Raw genomic sequence first — 20,371 nt, 5'->3', positions numbered from 1 at the left:
GTCATGCTTTCTTGGATACAAATTTGTACAAGATATGAATAAATTTTTGAACATCCTTTCTTAAAAGTACCATGTTCATATAGTTGCTCATTTTAATATGAGTAGTTCAGATGGGACATAATATAGTAAGGAGATGATTGAACATCCTAAGATCTAGTGTATATACCTTTGTTCATGATGAGATTCATCCCCTGTCCCCCTTTGTAGTGACACTGATGGCATAAGGGAGTATTAGATGAAATTTAATGCAGAAAACAATGGGATATATGAATGGTAGATATGGTTGACAACCACCATTTTCACTGAAGTTGTTTCAAAGCAAAGAAATTTGGGATAAATTCATTTTATTTGCTCCTGAAGGGTAATTAGGAATAAGTAGGAATTGTGAAGAGGCTGTAGTGTTGACATTAAGAGAAGTTTTTGATTCTTAAAATAGGATATATTACACAAGAGTGAACAAACAGAAGATACGGAACAAATATTCTGTCATAAGTAAGTGATGGATTATTCGGACTTGTTGAACTATGTTTTTAAATGTATTATTTAAATATTTAAATATTAAAACCTTAAATAATATTTAAATATTATACAAGTTATAGAAAATTATGTTTTCAATACAAATATACACATATAAGCTATATTGTAGATATGGGAGTAAACAATGCAATTTCTTTTTACTGAGTGAAAAATTTAGTTTTTAAAATTCCAAATGGAGCTAACAGCTTAGTGTGATACATATTTTGAATTTCAAAATTTGTAACCAAATAGGACAAATGTGTTGAACTGTACTTTTCTTGAAGAACCGTGATAAGAATGAGCGGTGAAAAAATTACAGCATACTTACCAGGGATCAAATACTTGCTTAGGGTTAATAAGAAAAATCTCAGCAAACGCTAGAAATGAGGTACACGATCTATCACAGACCCATGATTAAAGTGGTATCTTGTTAGGTATATGAGCTTGAAAAGAAACGGCATAGCTTCACTTTACCTCAGTTGCTTCTTTTGTAAAACGGGGAGACTAAGAGTGTGGTAACTCAAAATCCTTTGTTAATGATTTTCTTCTTAGAACAGTGCCAGGTCCAATTAGGATTAGATTGCTATTTTTATTATTGATATTTGCCCTAGTTCTGCCTTTTATTGACTGTGTGAAATTGGTGAAGATCCCTTTCTGAAGCTTTGTTTCTTACCTACAAGCTGGGAATAGAATACCTGCTATGAAGAGTGGTTGTTAGTACATTAGAAAGGCTGGATATTTGTTGATATAAGGGGCTCAGCGCATGGTAGAAATTTGATAGCATTTTTTTCTTGCCCTCCCATGTATTACTGTGGAGACATCCCACATATTATGTCCAAGTTTTTATTTTCCCCTCAAATGCAATGTCAAGCACAAAACATTCCCATCTCCTAATTCTCTTCTGATGTTCTACAACCATTAAAGTATAGAAAACTAGAATGAGTGTTTTTATAACTTTTGCTGTACTTAAGCATGTGGAGAGAAGAGCGCTAGATCACAGGACACACTTTGATAGGAAAAGGGAAATATTTACACCGCAAACAACTTTCTCCTCATGCTTAACAGTTTTATGCTGTCATTCTGTCAGCACCAAGTGAGATTTTTCTATTTAAATAGTTTTCTATTTGTGGTATGATAATTCATGTATGGACTTCATGTAATTAACATAAATATAATGGATGGTTGAGAAGTGGTTTATTTTTACCAAGAGGAAAAAATGTGTACACGATTTTTTAAAATATTGCTTTGAAAATATTTAAAATTAATTTTGATTCAGTTGGTGGAAGATAGCGTCACAAACTCACTGCTAGTGGTGTTCTTGAGAAGTAATGTTTGAATTTTCTAGGTATTGTCCCCAGACTGGCTTAAAAGAATTTAATTTTAGATGTAAATTTTCTGCTTAACATGGAAGATTTTTCCCTGAAAATATTAGCTTCATCAGATACACAGTTGCTTAGGGGTAGCTGCATGGAATTATGGGAAGGGTGAAATAGAAAAAAATTTTCATGTCTAAGTTATACATACTGGTGTAATCATATTGATTGGATGATAATGATAATTACAGCAATAATGTGATTGAAAGGGTAAGCAAGTAACATATACTACAGTTACTAATATAATCCTGTGATTGAGTTTACCACTTCGTTTCTCTTTTCTGGAATCCCTTAAGTTTGTCACTATTGCACTTTATTTCCTTTGCTTATTGTAGTGGTGTGTTAGTTGTATTACTGCTGCTATAACAAATTACCACACATTTACATAACTTAACACATATTTATTGTCTTGCAGTTTCAAAGGTCAGAAGTCCAAAATCACTTTAATTAGGCTAAGTCAATGTGTCTGCAGTGTGGGTTCCTTCTCGAGGTGCTGAGGGGAGAACCCATTCTCTTGCATTTTCTGCTTCTGGTGGCACCTGTCTTCATTGTCTTTTCCCCATTCCTCCATTTTCAAGGTGCGTTGCTTTTATTTCTGTTTCTGTCTCCGCGCTGTCTCCTCCTTTAACTTTGAGTCCTTCTCTCCACTTCATCTAAGGACTCCTGTGATTACTTTGGACTCACATGGATGATCTGGGATAATCACCTTGTCTCCAGATCCTTAAATCAATCGTATCTACAAGTCCTTTGGCTGTGTCAGGCAGCACATTCCCAGGGCCTGGAGATTAGGTGAAGAACATCTTTTGGGACTATTATGCAGCCTATCACAAGTGGTAATAACCCTTTTATGTCTTGAGACCCTGAAATTAATGTACTTGCTTACGCATGGAAAAACAATGTATCTGTGGGGGTAACAGTTTATTTTTGAACCATTAGAAGGTATTGATGGGGAAGGTTTCATCTGACAACAGATACTGATAAATTAAATACCCTTAGATTTGTCAAAACTAGCTTTATTAAAATATAAGTAAAAGTATTTGCGCTGCTGGGGTCAAAAATATTAATTAAACCTATTATTTATCAAGGCCAAGTCCTGGATTAGTTAGGTTTAAATTAACATAGAACATTATCTTCCATAGTGCTTAATTGTGAAGCTTAGTTCTTGTTGACAAAACCTCATCCATATAAGAAAGCATGGAAAGATTGGTGTTTTTTAACCTTTGCAGAATATAAATTTTCAAAGGGATGTTAGACAGTAGTTCCATCATAATTGATGCAGTTCACAAACATTCATTGTGAATATTTTATCTCATGAGTTATATCTATGACACTAATCATAGACTTCTAGAAGAAATTTAGCAATGGTCATGTCAGCCTTTCAAATCTTTCTGTAACCTAGAAGAGGATCATTGCATAAGATAGATTCATGTTCCCCTTTATTCCATTCTTGCCAGAGAGAACTTGAGATGCCCTGTTCAAATTAATTTAATGCAAATGAATTCTTGCTGCCTCACAAGTAGTTTGTCCTTCATTTTTCTTAAAATTATATTGAAAATGGATGTGACCTGCTTTACTGGTTGTTGTGCAGGGAGCATTGTCCTTCCTGAAAGCTCCCTCATTTGTCAAAATGAAGCCATTAAGAGTAAAGTAAATTATATTATCCGATCATAGTATCACAATTGACCTTAAAACAATAAATTTTATAATCAGTGCAAATTGCTGAATAGTGTTTGCAGTTGTAGAAATTTCAAAGGAAACCCTGGTTGAGATACAAAGCTGCTATAATCATTTTTAAAATCTTTGTTTTTCTTTTACTTTGGAACAGTAATGCAGTAAGTACTTTTGCCTTATTGTTCTCTCTGCCTTCCAGAAACCCTCATTTAAATATTCTAAGTTTTTAAGTCTTTTTCATTTCTTTTAATATTGTAACATTTAACAATGTCAAAGAAAGTATAATTTTTCTGGAAATCAAGCTAAAAATAAAGAGAAGCCAATGTAAATGAACATCAAATTAACAAGATTGATTAGGAAAAGTAATTTTTGAAAAGGGCCCAAAATCTCTTTGCACATAAATGCAAAAGAATTTAGTGAAAGAAGGTGAAACTGGAGTAAAGAACTCTACAGATGCGTAAGTAACTCTTAATGAGAATGAGTAACGTACATGCATATCTTTAGCTCCCAGTTTCAGAGATACAGTAGTTGTACAACAAATGGTCCTTTCCTGCTGTTAAGGAAGCCTCTCCTCCTCCAGCCATGCCATTCCTCAGAGCAAGCTCTTCCACTGAGTTTTCAGCAACCATAAGTAAGAAGGATGGTACAATAGGCTGCGTGTACATATGGCCCTCGTTAGCAGGCCAACTGTTCCTTTTGCCCACCCACATCACTGGGGACATATGGCGTTACTTTGACTGTTGAAACAAGTGTGTGTGGACATATCTTGGTATGAGTAAAAGACTGTTGATTGTCTTTCTCTTGTCGCTCGTGCAACCATCTCCTTGTGAAGATCATATTATCCATAACACTAGATTTGAGGATGATAAATGACGTTGTTATTATTAACTGAATTTGCCTCTCTAGTTTGATCACAAAACCAGCGAATGTTTGCTTATGGAACATGTAAAGCTTATAGAAGATGGAAAGCTTACAGAAAGAAATGATGGCTTTTCTAAGCATAAGAGTCAGGTCTTTTTCAATCAAAAACTAACTCATTCAAAAATTCAAGAGTTATGTAAAACCAGAACAGCAGAGGTTTCAGAAATGCTATTGAGATCATTTATTATAAAATAGCCATTAATGAAATGTAATAGTGAGTCTGTTGTTGTGACTATGTGGAGAAATGAATGAGAAAATATAAGATAGGCTGGAATGAAGAGAGTCATCTGATCCCAGCATAATTCATTTTATATAGTTCACAGTATTGTAACTTTAAAAAAATTATGAATTTTTTCAATACTGTGAATTCTGAATTTGCAATATGAGGCTTTTCAATCCTTGCAGCAAGTGTGTATTTTTCAGTGTTCTAGAATTATCGGGGCTTTCGAGCTGCTTCTGATAAGAAGGCAAGGCTAGAGGACTCGTGTTGAGGTGGCATTTGCACAGGACTTTAGATAACATACATCGATGATGTAGAGAGAAGAGCGGGTGATGTTGCTGTGGATTATAGGGGAAAGGCACCTTTTGCTCCCTCTGCTGACCTATTTGTGTATTCAGCTGTGTAGCATATTTCTTGTATAATTACATAGTAATTTCACACACTACATTAAGAAAATCTGAACAATTTTTACTAAACTCATGTTTTCTAAATATTAAGTAAATAAAACCAATATTTGGCTAGGTAACACTTATAAAAACAGGATTTCTAGATAGATGATGATAAATTTTCATCTATATCTATAGAGCTGATAAATTTTCAAAACCCTTTGAATATCACTTGAACTACAAAGTCTCGTTTCAGTTTCAGTGCCATGGCACATTGATTAATCACCACTAAAGCGGTACATGAAATATTTGGCAATATAGGTATTTGGTAATGGTGATTGATGCACAGAATACAGCACTATTATTATGCACTGGCCTTGAGAACTTTAGTTTTCGTCTTCGTTCACCTGATAGAGAACAAACTAACAGCTTTTTTCTTTCACCTTGCTGGACAATAAACTAACAACTTCAAATTATCTGATCCATCCAAAAACTTATTTCCTTGAAACTCACTGATTTATTATTTCGTGGGGATCACTATTATTTGCTGTAGTAAAATATCAAATGATCGATGTTTTATGCCAACATGGCAGCTCACATGGTAGGCAACAGAATGAAAACAAACAGGTTTACTACCAGGAATCATACTATATTGCTTTTATTGACAGAAAAAGCATACAGATAATTTTATTCAGAGATTTTATGTGAATTATTTTGATAAGTGTACACATATATTTATAACTGACCTTTCTTTGTCAAGTGTGTGCCCACACACATATTCATACTAAATCAATCTTAGAGATCTTATCCAAAGATTGAATTTCTTAAAGTGAGTGTTCCAAATATGTATAATTTATGGCAAAAAAGTCACAAAATGGCAATACAAGGAGGCATAAAAGTGAAGATAAAGGGGGAGATGATGGTTAAAAACACCTGTAAATGAATAATTGATTTTGATTTAAATTCTCTTTAGTTCTTAGCTGATGAAATGAATATCAATGAAATTATTATGCAAAACACCTCTATTTGTTGTATATGCATGTACATATATGTGTTACAAATACAAAACTGATAGGATATTATTTAACATATATTCACACTCATAATGTGCATATATGTACATAATGAAAATGAGTGCTTGTTTTATATGTATGTATACACACACATACACATATTGCATACTTTCATTTTTTAAAATTTTACTTTAAGTTCTGGGATACATGTGCTGAACATGCAGGTTTGTTACATAGGTATACTTGTGCCATGGGAATTTGCTGCACCCATCAACCCGTCATCTAGGTTTTAAGCTCCGCATGCATTAGCTATTTGTCCTAATGCTCTCCCTCCCCTTTCCCCCCACCCACCTACAGACCCCAGTGTGTGATGTTCCTCTCCCTGTGTCAACATGTTCTCATTGTTCAGCACCCACTTATGAGTGAGAATATGCAGTGTTTGGTTTTCTGTTCCTGTGTTAGTTTGCTGAGGATGATGGTTTCCAGCTTCATCCATATCCCTGCAAAGGACGTGAACTCATCCTTTTTTATGGCTGTGTAGTATTCCATGGTGAATATGTGCCACATTTTCTTCATCCAGTCTATCATTGATGGGCATTATGTTGGTTCCAAGTCTTTGCTATTGTAAATAGTGCCATGATAAACATATGTGTACATGTGTCTTTAGAGTAGAATGATTTATAATCCTTTGGTATATACCCAGTAATGGGATTGCTGGGTCAAATGGTATTTCTGGTTTTATATCCTTGAGGAATCACCACATTGTATTCCACAATGGTTGAACTATTTTACAAGCCCACCAACAGTGTAAAAGTGTTCCTATTTCTCTGCATCTTCTCCAGCATCTGCTGTTTCCAGAATTTTTAATGATCACCATTCTAACTGGTGTGAGATGGTATGTCATTGTGGTTTTGATTTGCATTTCTCTAATGACCAGTGATAATGAGCTTTTTTCATATGTTTATTGGCCACATACATGTCTTCTTTTGAGGAGTGTCTGTTCATATCCTTTGCCCACTTTTTGATCGTGTTGTTTGTTTTTTTTTTTCTTGTAAATTTGTTTAAGTTCCTTCTAGGTTCTGGATATTAGACCTTTGTCAGATGGATAGATTGCAAAAATTTTCTCATATTTTGAAGGTTGCCTGTTCACTCTTGTGATAGTTTATTTTACTGAGCAGAAGCTCTTTAGTTTGATTAGATTCCATCTGTCAATTTTGGCTGTTGTTTCAAGTGCTGTTGGTGATTTAGTCATGAAGTCTTTGCCCACACCTATGTCCTGAATCATATTGCCTAGGTTTTCTTCTAGGGTTTTTATAGTTTTAGGTTTTACATTTATGTTTTTAATCCACCTTGAGTTAATTCTTTTATAAGGTATAATGAAGGCGTCCAGTTTCTCTTTTCTGCATATGGCTAGCCAGTTTTCCCAGCGCCATTTATTACATAGGGAATCCTTTCCCCATTGCTTGCTTTTGTCAGGTTTGTTGAAGATCAGATTGTTGTAGATGTGTGGTGTGATTTCTGAGGCCTCTATTCTGTTTCATTGGTCTATATATCTGTTTTGGTATTAGCACCATGTTGTTTTGGTTACTTTAGCTTTGTAATATAGTTTGAAGTCAGGCAGCATCATGCCTCCAGCTTTGTTCTTTTTGCTTAGGTTAGCCTTGGCTCCACAGGCTCTTTTTTGCTTCCATATGAAATTTAACATAGTTTTTTTCTAGTTCTGTGAAGAAAGTCAATGGTAGCTTGATGGGAATAGCATTGAATCTATAAATTACTTTGGGCAATATGGCCATTTTCATGATATTGAGTCTTCCTATCCATGAGGATGGAATGTTTCTCTATATGTTTGTGTCCTGTCATTTCCTTGAGCTCTGGTTTGTAGTTCTCCTTGAAGAGGTCCTTCACATCCCTTGTAGGTTGTATTCCTAGGTATTTTGTTTTCTTTATAGCAATTGTGAATGGGAGTTTACTAATGATTTGGCTCTCTGCTTGTCTGTTATTGGTATATAAGAATGATTGTGATTTTTGCACATTAATTTTATATCCTGAGACTTTGTCAAAGTTGCTTATCAGGTTAAGGAATTTTTGGGCTGAGGTGGTGGCCTTTTGTAAATATACAATCATGTCATCTGCAGAGAGAGACAATTTGATTTCCTCTCTTCCTATTTGCATGCTTTTATTTCTTTCTCTTACTCGATTGCCCTGGCCAGAACTTCCAATACTATGTTGATAAGAGTGGGGAGAGAGGGCATCCTTCTCTTGGGCCAGTTTTCAAAGGGAATGCTTGCAGCTTTTGTCCATTTAGCATGATATTAGCTATGCATTTGTCATAAATAGCTCTTATTTTTGTGAGATATGTTCCATCAATACCTAGTTTATTGAGAGTTTATAGTATGAGAGGTGTTGAATTTTATTGAACGCCTTTTCTACATCTATTGAGATAATCATGTGGTTTTTGTCATTGGTTCTGTTTATGTGATGGATTATGTTTATTGATTTGCATATGTAGAACCAGCCTTGCATGCCAGGCATGAAGCCAACTTGATCGTGGTGGATAAGCTTTTTGATGTGCTGCTGGATTCTCTTGCCAGTATTTTATTCAGGATTTTCGCATCGATGTTCATCAGTGATATTGGCCTGAAATTTTCTTTTTCTATTGGGTCTCTGCCAGGTTTTGGAATCAGAGTGATGCTGGCCTCATAAAATGAGTTAGGGAGGAGTCCTTCTTTTTCTATTGTTCAGAATAGTTTCAGAAGGAATGGTACCAGCTCCTCTTTGGACCTCTGGTAGAACTCGGCTGTGAATACATCTGGTCCTGGGCATTTTTGGTTGGTAGGCTAGTAATTACTGACTCAACTTCAGAACTTGTTATTGGTCTATTCAGAGATTTGACTTCTTCCTGGTTTAGTCTTGGGAGGGTGTATGTGTCCAGGAATTTATCCATTTCTTCTAGATTTTCTAGTTTATTTGTGTAGAGGTGTTTAAAGTATTCTCTGATAATAGTTTGTATTTCTGTGGGATCAGTGGTGATATCCCCTTTATCGTTTTTTAATGTGTCTATTTGATCTTTCTCTCTTTTCTTCCTTGTTAGTCTGGCTACCGGTCTATCTATTTTGTTAATCTTTTCAAAAAACCCACTCCTAGATTCACTGATTTTTTTTTGAAGGTGTTTTTGTGTTTCTCTCCCATTCAGTTCTGCTGTGATCTTAGTTATTTCTTGTCTTATACTAGGTTTTTAATGTGTTTTCCATTGCTTCTTTTGATTGTGATGTTAGGGTGTCTATTTTAGATCTTTCCCACTTTCTGATGTGGACATTTAATGCTGTAAATTTCCCTCTAAACACTGTTTTACCTGTATCCCAGAGATTCTGATATGTTGTGTCTTTGTTCTCATTGGTTTCAAAGAACTTATTTATTTCTGCCTTAATTTTGCTATTTACCCAGTAGTCATTCAGAAGCAGGTTGTTCAGTTTCCATGTAGTTGTGCAGTTTTGAGTGAGTTTCTTAATTCTGAGTTCTAATTTGATTACACTGTGGTTTGAGAGATTGTTTGTTATGATTTTCATTCTTTTGCATTTGCTGAGGAGTGTTTTACTTCCAATTATGTGGTTGATTTTAGAATAAGTGCTATGTGGTGCTGAGAAGAATGTATATTCTGTTGATTTGGGGTGGAGAGTTCTGTAGGTATCTATTAGGTCCACTTGGACCAGAGCTGAGTTCAAGTCTGAATATCCTTGTTAATTTCCTTTCTTGTTGATCTGTCTAATATTGATAGTGGGTTGTTAAAGTTTCCCACTATTATTGTGTGGGAGTCTAAGTCTCCTTGTAGGTCTCTAGGAACTCGTTTTATGAATCCTGGTGCTCCTGTATTTGGCATATATATATATTTAGGATAGTGAGCTCTACTTGTTGCATTGATCCCTTTACTACTATGTAATGCCCTTCTTTGTCCTTTTTTATCCTTGTTGGTTTAAAGTCTGTTTTATTAGAGACTAGGATTGCAACTCCTGCTTTTTTTTTCTTTCTTTCCATTTGCTTGGTAAATATTCCTCCATCCCTTTATTTTGAGCCTATGTGTGTCCTTGCAAGTGAGATGTGTCTCCTGAATACAGCACACCTGTGGGTATTGACTCTTTATCCAATTTGCCAGTGTATGTCTTTTAATTGGGGCATTTAGCTCATTTATATTTACAGTTAATATTGTTATGTGTGAATTTGATCCTGTCATCATGATGCTAGCTGGTTATTCTGCACATTAGTTGAAGCAGTTTCTTCCTAGTTTCATTGGTTTTTATATTTTGGTGTGTTTTTGCAGTGGCTGGTACTGGTTTTTCATTTCCATGTTTAGTGCTTCCTTTAGGAGCTCTTGGAAGGCAGGTCTGATGGTGACTAAATCTGTCAGCATCTGCTTGTCTGTAAAGGATTTTATTTCTCATTCACTTATGAAGCTTAGTTTGGCTGGTTATGAAATTCCATATGTACATCATGGAAACGAGTACATGTGATACACACACACACACACGCACACACATTGCATACTTTCATTTTTGTGTCCATTTCTTTTCTGATTTTATCAGCAGCCAACTAAAGAAAATAGAAAAAAAAAATTGGTAATTCGATCTTTCATGTTCTGCATCTTCCAGCTTCACAACTTATAGTTTTCTATTTTTATTGTTATTGTGATCAGAATGAAAAAGTGTACAATAGAATCAGAATCAGGTCAGAATCAACAAATATACTATAATGTTTGTACATGCTTTCAGTGCAGTTTGTCTCTGCAAAGGGTGTGTGTGTTTCTATGCACATGTGCATGTACACAAGTGTGTAAATAAGTGTTTTATTCATGATGGAGAAAGGCTGGTCAAAATGATTCTGAATGAGATAGCACCACTACAGCAGATAATTAGGTCTCTAGCAATAAAACAAGTCATTAGACATGTTTCTGAGCATCTACTCAGTATCTGGCACAATATTAAGTAGTGTAAATATAATCATTAGCAAAAGTCAGCTTCTACCCTCAATGGTATATGTGTAGAACAAATTGGTAAAGCTGGAGTACATTTCAGGACCAAAAACAGTTTCTGTGTAGTTCCCACTTCATCAAGACCATGTTGTATACCTCTCATACACTTAAGCCATAGGGAAGCAATTATTCCATCCATCCTTTTACAGGGTAGTGGTGGGGAAGAAGAGCTGACTGTCATGCTTGAATTCACATAATTTCATAATTAAATAATTTCATGTTACATAATCTCGATAAACCTAAAATCCAATATATGATATAGTGTTTCAAATCAGTGGATAAATGATAAACAGTTCATAAAATGGTGTTCAGATAATTGGCTATATGTATTTTATAGTTGCACAAAGGTATAATATGTCATTAATAAATACTAATTCCAGAGTGGATGTCAAATACACTTTTTCAAAATATAAAGAAAAAATACCATAGACAAATATCACTTGCAACATTACGGTTAAAATTAAATATCCAAACATAACCCTAACCAATAACAGAAAATTTAAAAAAAAATTTATGGATTGGAATTTGTTAAAATATAAAACTTTTCTTTTTCAGAGGATACCATGAATATGTGTAAAAAGCAAATATCAAATCAGCAAAAAGTGCTTGCAATTCACTTGACATATTTAAAATGTGAGTAATTCCAACAAATCACAAATAAATGATTAGTAGTCCAATAAAAAAAAGACAAAGTACATTGACAGGAAACTGTATGAAACTCATGAACACTAAATGTATTAGATTCTCTATTGTTAAACAAAATGCAAAAACAATAGAGAACATTATGAATATGGAGTTAATATTTAACAAAATTATTTTATCCATGTTATAAGTAAATATTTACATCCAAAAACCCTTGTTTTCTCTGAAAGTTGTCACTTATGAGTCTATTTTGAAAATTTTTAAAGAATAGTAGTTAATTAACTTTAATAAATAGGTACTCCTATTGAGGGAAAACAGACATTTCCATAATTTTTCTTCTGTTTCTAATCTAGTAGATGGTTGGAAAATAATGACAATTGCATGTTCATACCTGGAGAATATGCATTCCATTTCTTTTAAACTTTTGCATTCTCAAAACTATATTGATACCTCAAAGCATACGCTTTGCTGTTGAAAACAGCCTTTCAAGTATAAAGACACACACATCACTTTCCTTAAATCTTATATAAGGCAAGGGCCTAGATGCCTATCAGAAAATGTATTTCAAGAATGCTTTTTTAGTAGTTCCTGTGGCCTTATCTTATAGAGAAAGGTTTTGTTTTTAAACATACACACAGTTTTTGATGCACATTTTTATTGGAAAGAGCTTTTATTTCCTTAAATGTTTTGTTGTCTAAGTGTGAAAAGTATCCTACAGTGGAATTTAGTGGCACAGATGCTTATTGTGATAGATGAGATGAACTTGCTTCCCTAAGCATGCATGGGCATGAAATGCATCTGGCTTCTGTACATAAAAGTCGGTTATGTTCCCAAATGTGTCTCTGCATTTACACAGACGTTTAGGGGCAGACACCCTACTGTTCCCTCAAAAGGCGGCTCTGCTTAATTATGAAGTTCAAGTTAGACCAGAAGTTGGAAAATACTAAATTCCACATTGCAGACAGAGCCTGAGCAGGTGATGTCACCACTGCATTCTAAGGTGGCAAGTCCTCAGAGAAGCCACTTATCACCTTACCATGGAGAAAAATAACCGTGTCCAGAACACAAGAGGATGCTTTAAGGTAGCGTACAATCAAGTGTGCAAACCTGTGCAATACATACCAGATGAAATCCAGTTCAGAGGCTCAGGAAAACAAACAAATTAGGATATGCTTTAAAAAATAGGACTTAATATAAACAGTCGTGAGAGTAAAACTATTGCTAAGCACATAGGAAACATAAACTAGGCTTTCAGGAAGGAGTTTGGCACATGTGTGCACTGGTAGGAGGTGTAATGTGCAGAAATCCGGCCTTTTGTGGCATAGCAACTAAAGTTCCTTTTCTATTGTCCAGACAACCTTAAATATTCCTTTATGCAGTACTATTTTAAAAAGGTCATCTACTGTGCACAATGTGTTAGCATCAAGGACATGAAATTTATCTGGAATATACCAAAACTTTAATCAATAGACTAGGACCAAAGCTTTTAAAAACAGGTTTTCGTAGATAAATCATTATAAGTTATTATTTCCTCGCCATAGGTAAGGCATGATAGATAACTTTACTTTTTCTCAGTCACTTAGTGTGTAGGTAGAATAATGACCCTTAGCAGGATGACCTTTTGAATGTGTTGTTAGGCAGCATGGAAGCATTATGGTTAGAGGTGGAATTAAGATTGCTAATCACCTCACCTTAAACTGGAGCGATTATCCTGAATTATCTAGGTGGGCCCACTGTAGTCACAAAGAACCTTCAGACAGGAAGGCGGAGAGACCAGAGTGAGCAGAAGAGCTTGGGGAAACTGGAGCCGAGGCTGAAGTGATGTGCTGTGTCCAAGATGTGCAGAGGCCAAGAGCTCAGGGATACATGTGACCCCTCAAAACCGGTGAATTCTCTCCTGGAATCTCCAGGCAAAATATAGACTTGATGATAACTTGATTTTAGCACGCTAAGACCCATTTTGGACTTCTGACCCCCAGAAGTATAAAGAAAAAAAATGTGTTGTTTTAAGCCTCTGAGTTTATGTTAATTTACTGTAACAGCAGTAAGAAACTAACACAGTAAGACGGCTTTTATTTTTATGTGATGTATACAATTAAATTGGATATGCTAGGAAATATTGGAAATTTATTGATTTATTTTTTTGTCTGAGCTGGAGTCTGGCTCTGTCCCCCAGGCTGGAGTGCAGGGGCGAGATCTCGGCTCACTGCATGCTCTGCCTCCCGGGTTCCCGCCATTCTCCTGCCTCAGCCTCCGGAGTAGCTGGGACTACAGGCGCCGCCACCACGCTGGCTAATTTTCTGTATTTTTAGTAGAGACGGGGTTTCACCGTGGTCTCGATCTCCTGACCTCATGATCTGCCCGCCTCGGCCTCCCAAAGTGCTGGGATTACAAGCGTGAGCCACCGTGCCTGGCCGGGAATTTATTTTCTTAATATAGTTCTTCATATTAGAGTAATGAGAACCATCGAGTAATGAAGTGTTCTATTTTGTGAAGGATGATTATATAAACAGTACGAAGGTTAAAAACCGGGCGGGGCCGGCTGGGCACAATGGCTCGTTCATGTAATCCCAGCACTTTGGGAGGCCGGGGCAGGTGGATCTCTTGAGCCCAGGAGTCTCAGATCAGCCTGGGCAACATGTGAAACCCCATCTCCACAAAAATACAAAAACCAGGCAGACGTGGTGGCGGCGCCTGTGGTCCCAGCCACTCAGGAGGCTGCGGTGGAAGGATCGGAGCCCGGCAGGTGCAGGCTGCGGTGGACCGTGATTATGCCACTGCGCTCCAGTCTGGGTGACAGAGTGAGACCCTGTCTCCATTAAATAAATAGATAAATAAATATATATATAAGTAAAAGTGGAGGGTGTCTTTTGAAGGCTATTAAAGTCGTCTAAGTGTCCTCTGATTATATGAGGCTGGGATGGTGCATGGAAGGTTGTGTTGAATAACCTGATACTGTCTCTGAAACTATAGAAGCATTAGTAATTTTAGCCTGAGAGTGCTATAATCTGGGATAATTTGGTCCAATACTTCCAGGGAGGGTTGAAGTTTTGAGATAGCTGGAGATATTTCAGTTGAAGACCAGAATATGAGGCAACTGGATACTCAATTATAATTCAATTTCTACTCTTTATATTAGGTAGAAATGGGTAACATGTGGGACACTATGTTAAAAGTAATGCAGCCATAGTGTAGTGGTAGAAGCAGATGAAAAGTACTACAATAGTCGTATAGATGAGGTACTGGAAAGAAGCAGAGTTGAAAAATTGGAGATAAATGTCAGTTTTCCAGAGCCATGGGATGAAAACCAAACAGGATTACAACAGATTCAATTCACTCAAGATGTCTAACTTGGTAATAGGTCAGAAAACTAAATTTGTCGTATTTTCTTAAAAGTACACAAAAATGTTCCTTTTGATAAAACACGTGTAGTGCACCTTCGGATTTGATTTTTCTTTATGTTCTGTAAACTGCTCACAGTAAAACAGAAAAAAAGTCTGACAAATATGATGGTCCTTAAATCTTGTAGGAGTATGATGCTTCTCCGAAGAATAGAGGTTTTGCTAGGAAGGCCCTAAGCAAGGAATCAAATTTCCTTTTGCAAGAAATAAAATTCTCAAAAGTTCCCTGCACCTTGGAAAGGCTCTGGTTGAAATTAATAGCACAACGTTATTTATTTAAATTTTAACTTTTAAGTTCAAGGGTACAAGTGTAGGTTTGTTACAGAGGTAAGCTTGTGCCATGGGGTTGGTTGTACAGTTTATTTCATCACCCAGATATTAAGCCTAATATCCATTAGTTGTTTTTCCTGATCCTCATAGCAAATATTACCCCCATAAAGTTTTATGGTTACTTTTTTCTTATCTTCTGATTAATGCCATTAGATTCACCAATTGAAATTATTTTTCAGTAGTTTAATTCCCTCTAGAAGGTTTAAAAAATGTTTCCGAATTTCCTAAGTCTTCTTTCTTTGTTAGTCTTCTGAAAAGCTATATTCAATAGAATTCATGTGCTTAGGTACAGTTTCACTAAAAGCGTATCTTCAACATTTGACCTGTTTAAAAGTTCTTAAGGTGTTAAGGAACATTAGGTATCAGAGTTTATGGCATTTGATTAATCTGAATAAATCTTGGCATCAAATTGAATTCAGCAAAAGTAACAGTGATAAATCAGAGAGCAATATTTGAAATGTCTCCATGAAACATTTTAAAACAATTTTTAAGTTCACTAATTTGAGTCATTACACTTGGCCCTAATATAGTAGATTTTAAGTGAAGCTCAGTCAAACCTGGCAGATATCATATACAAACTTTTAATAGTCATAACAATTCCTGTACCTCATTTGGAAAAAGATTATTTCCAGAGCATCAGTGCTTTGACCAGAAAGGAGTTTATTATTCTGTAACACTTTTCTTGAGAAATTAGCATGATTCATCATTTGAGTACGCTCTCTCAGATAAGATTCTAATATTTGGGTGTGAATAAAACTTCAGGGCATTGAAAGCAGCTGGAAGATAGACAATAGGGCGATCATCCTCTCTTGTCATTCTCTATCAAGGTCCTCTTTAATTATTGGCCTAAACAGCTATAACTTTATGGTGAAAACAAACCGCTTGGATATAGCGTTAAAGGTTGAAATAATGAATTCTACATAAATCTATTTAGTTCAGTTATATTCTGTTGAATTGGGATAACATCGAATTTTTAAATTTCTCTGCATTTCTTGAAGTTAGGAATAAAAGCTGAGGTGGGGTCTCCTGAAATAATGAGGTCTAGAATAATTTCTGTTAAATTTACTTTTTAGCAGGATAAGTCTACTAAAATCAATATGAATGGAACCTTCAATGTACCACTGAAGATAATTAATCTTTGAGAGGTTAAGTAACCATTACAAGGTAATTTACCTAATTAGCAACTAAACCAACCAAATTTTAGATTTCTTAAATTTAAGACTATTGCTCACATAGTCACGTAAAGTATATCTTCCACATAGTCACAGGCAATCACAAGCTAACACGAGCAGTTAGCACAAAATATATGTTCCACACAGAATGCACAACAAAAAAAGACACTTTAAAAATCCTTTTCCCTTTTCCAAATTCATATTTAAAAAGTTTCTTGTGGAATTTCCCAAATGCCAGCATGGCCACATATAATACAGATTGATACTCAGACCTCTAATGAGGAACAGTTAGAATTATGCTAAACAAGGGACATTCTATATTGATTTAACAAATTCTCCTCTTTCCACTTATAGTTTCTCATAAAATGTAACATGTTTGTCTCGTGTGGAGTTTGTATAGAAAAAGTGTGATAACTGAAGATATAGACACACAGGTGTATGTATGTCTGTGTGTTCCTGTGTATTATAGCCTTTCTTTAATGGTTTTCTCTTTATATATATATATATATATATATACTTTAAGTTCTAGGACACATGTGCACAACGTGCAGGTTTGTTACATATGTATACATGTGCCATGTTGGTGTGCTGCACCCAGTAACTCATCATTTACATTAGGTATATCTCCAAATGCTGTCCCTCCCCCTCACCCCACCCCATGACAGGCCCCGGAGTGTGATGTTCCCCTTCCTGGGTCCATGTGTTCTCATTGTTCAATTCACACCTATGAGTGAGAACATGCAGCGTTTGGTTTTTTTTGTCCTTGTGATAGTTTGCTGAGAATTATGGTTCCCAGCTTCATTGATGTGTCTACAAAGGACATGAACTCATCCTTTTTTATGGCTGCATAGTATTCCATGGTGTATATGTGCCACATTTTCTTTTTTTCTTTCTTTTTTTTTTTTTATTATACTTTAGGTTTTAGGGTACATGTGCACAATGTGCAGGTTTGTTACATATGTATCCAGCCACATTTTCTTAATCCAGTCTATTATCTTTGGACGTTTGGGTTGGTTCCAAGTCTTTGCTATTGTGAATAGTGCCACAATAAACATACGTGTGCATGTGTCTTTATAGCAGCATGATTTATAATCCTTTGGGTATATATACATATATATATATATAAAAAAACTATATATATATATTTTTGGGACGGAGTTTCGCTCTGTCACCCAGCTGGAGTGCAGTGGCGCGATCTCGGCTCACTGCAAGCTCCGCCTCCCTGGTTCACACCATTCTCCTGCCTCAGCCTCCAGAGTAGCTGTGACTACAGGTGCCCGCCACCATGCCCGGCTAATTTTTTGCATTTTTAGTACAGACGGGGTTTCACCGTGTTAGCCAGGATGGTCTCGATCTCTTGACCTCATGATCCACCCTCCTCGGCCTCCCAAAGTGCTGGAATTACAGGCATGAACCACCGCGCCTGGTCTCTATTTAAGTTAGCTCTGTCCAGGGCAAACCAGCATTTCAAAGATAAAAACTGTTTTTGCAAAAAGCAGGTATACACCTATCCATGGTGCAGACATTATGTCTACTTATTTCTCTCTAAATAGATCTTTCATTTTAACAAGTACTTCACCTTCACAAAATTTAGTTGAGTCAGTGAACTCTTATCCAGATGCTATATCTTGGCCAGATTATCAAGAATTAAGCCTCACAGATAGGCTGTTTCCATTTCCTTTAACAAAGTTTATCAGTCCTGGGTTACTTCTTGATTTCTTGCCAGTGGCATATAATGATGACTCAGCCAAGTCAGTTCCCAGAGTTGGACTCTTTTTTTTCTTATACACAGGAAACTTCTTTTCCAAGAATACTTGTTCCAGTTGCTCACAATCTTCATAGTTGATGATTATAGAATGATCTATGTACTTTCAATGTACCTTCAAAAATGAGATCTGCAGCTGGATAAGACGTGTGTGTGTGTGTGTGTGTGTGTGTGTCTTAGTAGACTTAAACCGTTCATTGAATAAGAAGCCTAGTTGATAGTGTAAGGAGAGAGTTAGAAGAACAGGGAATTATTTGGTTTAAGGAATTGTGAAGAAATGTGCTATGCCATTAAAATTGTTCTATACTTTTGTGTTAAATCTTAATTTTTTGCAGAATTTACTAAGCTGCAGGAAACTGTCAAAATTGACTGTTGCTAAGTTCCATATTGCTTTGTAATTATCTTAAAACAAAAGTTGGTTGATACCAAAGTGCAATTGTTCCTCTAGCTTTCATAAATTGAGACAGGTCTTTTTCTCACCCTCCACATACCTATGGCTGGAAGCCGAGGTGGTTGTTCTTGGTTCCCGTTACAACTTCTAGACTGTTAATTTCTCCGCTCCTTGCAAATTAGACTGTTCCTTTGAAACTCAAACCCCTTGGAAATATCAGCCATGCCCCTTTGGTATTACCATCATCAACAGACCTCCCTCCTGGGCACTCTTGTCTTTTTTGTTTTTTTTTTTTTTTGAGATGGAGTCTTGCTCTGTCACCCATGCTGGAGTGTAATGGTGTGATCTCGGCTCACTGCAACCTCCTCCTCCCGGTTTCAAGTGATTCTCCTGCCTCAGGTTCCTGAGTAACTGGGATTACAGGTGCATACCACCACACCCAGCTAATTTTTGTATTTTTGGTAGAGACGGGGTTTCGCCATGTTGGCCAGGCTGGTCTCGAACTCCTGACCTCAGGTGATCTGCCTGCCTCAGCCCCCCAAAGTGCTGGGATTACAGGCATGATCCACTGCACCTGGCCTCTTGTCATTTATTTAAGGCTTTAGATCTTTTGCTCAATATCATCTTCAGGCAAGTTCAGCCATCATTTTAGTGGCTCAGCTTTCACGTGAAAGGACCAGTACAAACCTCGGTTCCCCGTTTTTTGACATCTTTATTTCCATTACTTTTTTTCTTTCCTCCACTTTATTGTCATCAAATCTGAAACATTTTCTATAAGGGTATGTACCACCAGGATCTAGATGCAAATATTCTGCCTCCTGGACATCACTCCTTGCCAGCTCGTTGGCCCAGATGTCCTCATTCCTACAACCCTTCATTTTCACTGAGACTCTCCTTAGGACAGAGCTGCTGCTGCTCCCTCACGATCCATCCGTACTCTCTTGCTTTCAGTTTCCACGTTTTCCTCCTCAAATGCCATAGTTCATTTTTAGCATTCCCTTACAACTACCCTGAGCTTCATTTTCCCACAATTTATTTGTTTCTGTTTCTCTTCCCAAATTTTAAATATTGATGTTTCTAAGGGTTCTGTCCTAATTGCTCTTCTTTTCTCTCCACACACATACTCTCTCTAAGCTCTAAACACTACTAAACAGCTAATAATTTCCAGTCTTAGAGTTTGGCCCAGACCTTTATTCTGGGAGTTGATGATTTACATGACAATAGCACTCAAATAATTCAGAGGTAACATGTCCTGGTTTCCCACATGTCAGTAAGTGGCACTGCCAGCCATGCTAGACGCTTATAAGTCATTTTTGGCCCTTCCTCAATATTCTGACAATATCCAATTCAACATTCATTTAAAAAATATTTTGGTTCCAAATACATCTGTAATTTCCTCCACCTATTTTGATTTCCAACGTCCCCAGCCTAGCCAGAGCCACATATTTTCTTACCTACGCTTATTTTCTTAGGTCATCCTTAGTCAACCTACTTTAATTCTTAATCTCCTACACCCTGTTAGCTACAGAGAAACCAAAGTGATCTCT

Source organism: Symphalangus syndactylus, chromosome 22 (assembly GCF_028878055.3).
Source record: "Symphalangus syndactylus isolate Jambi chromosome 22, NHGRI_mSymSyn1-v2.1_pri, whole genome shotgun sequence".
In the NCBI taxonomy this organism is placed as follows: domain Eukaryota; kingdom Metazoa; phylum Chordata; class Mammalia; order Primates; family Hylobatidae; genus Symphalangus; species Symphalangus syndactylus.
The sequence above is the reverse complement of the archived record's forward strand: the minus strand, read 5'-3'. Positions refer to the sequence as shown.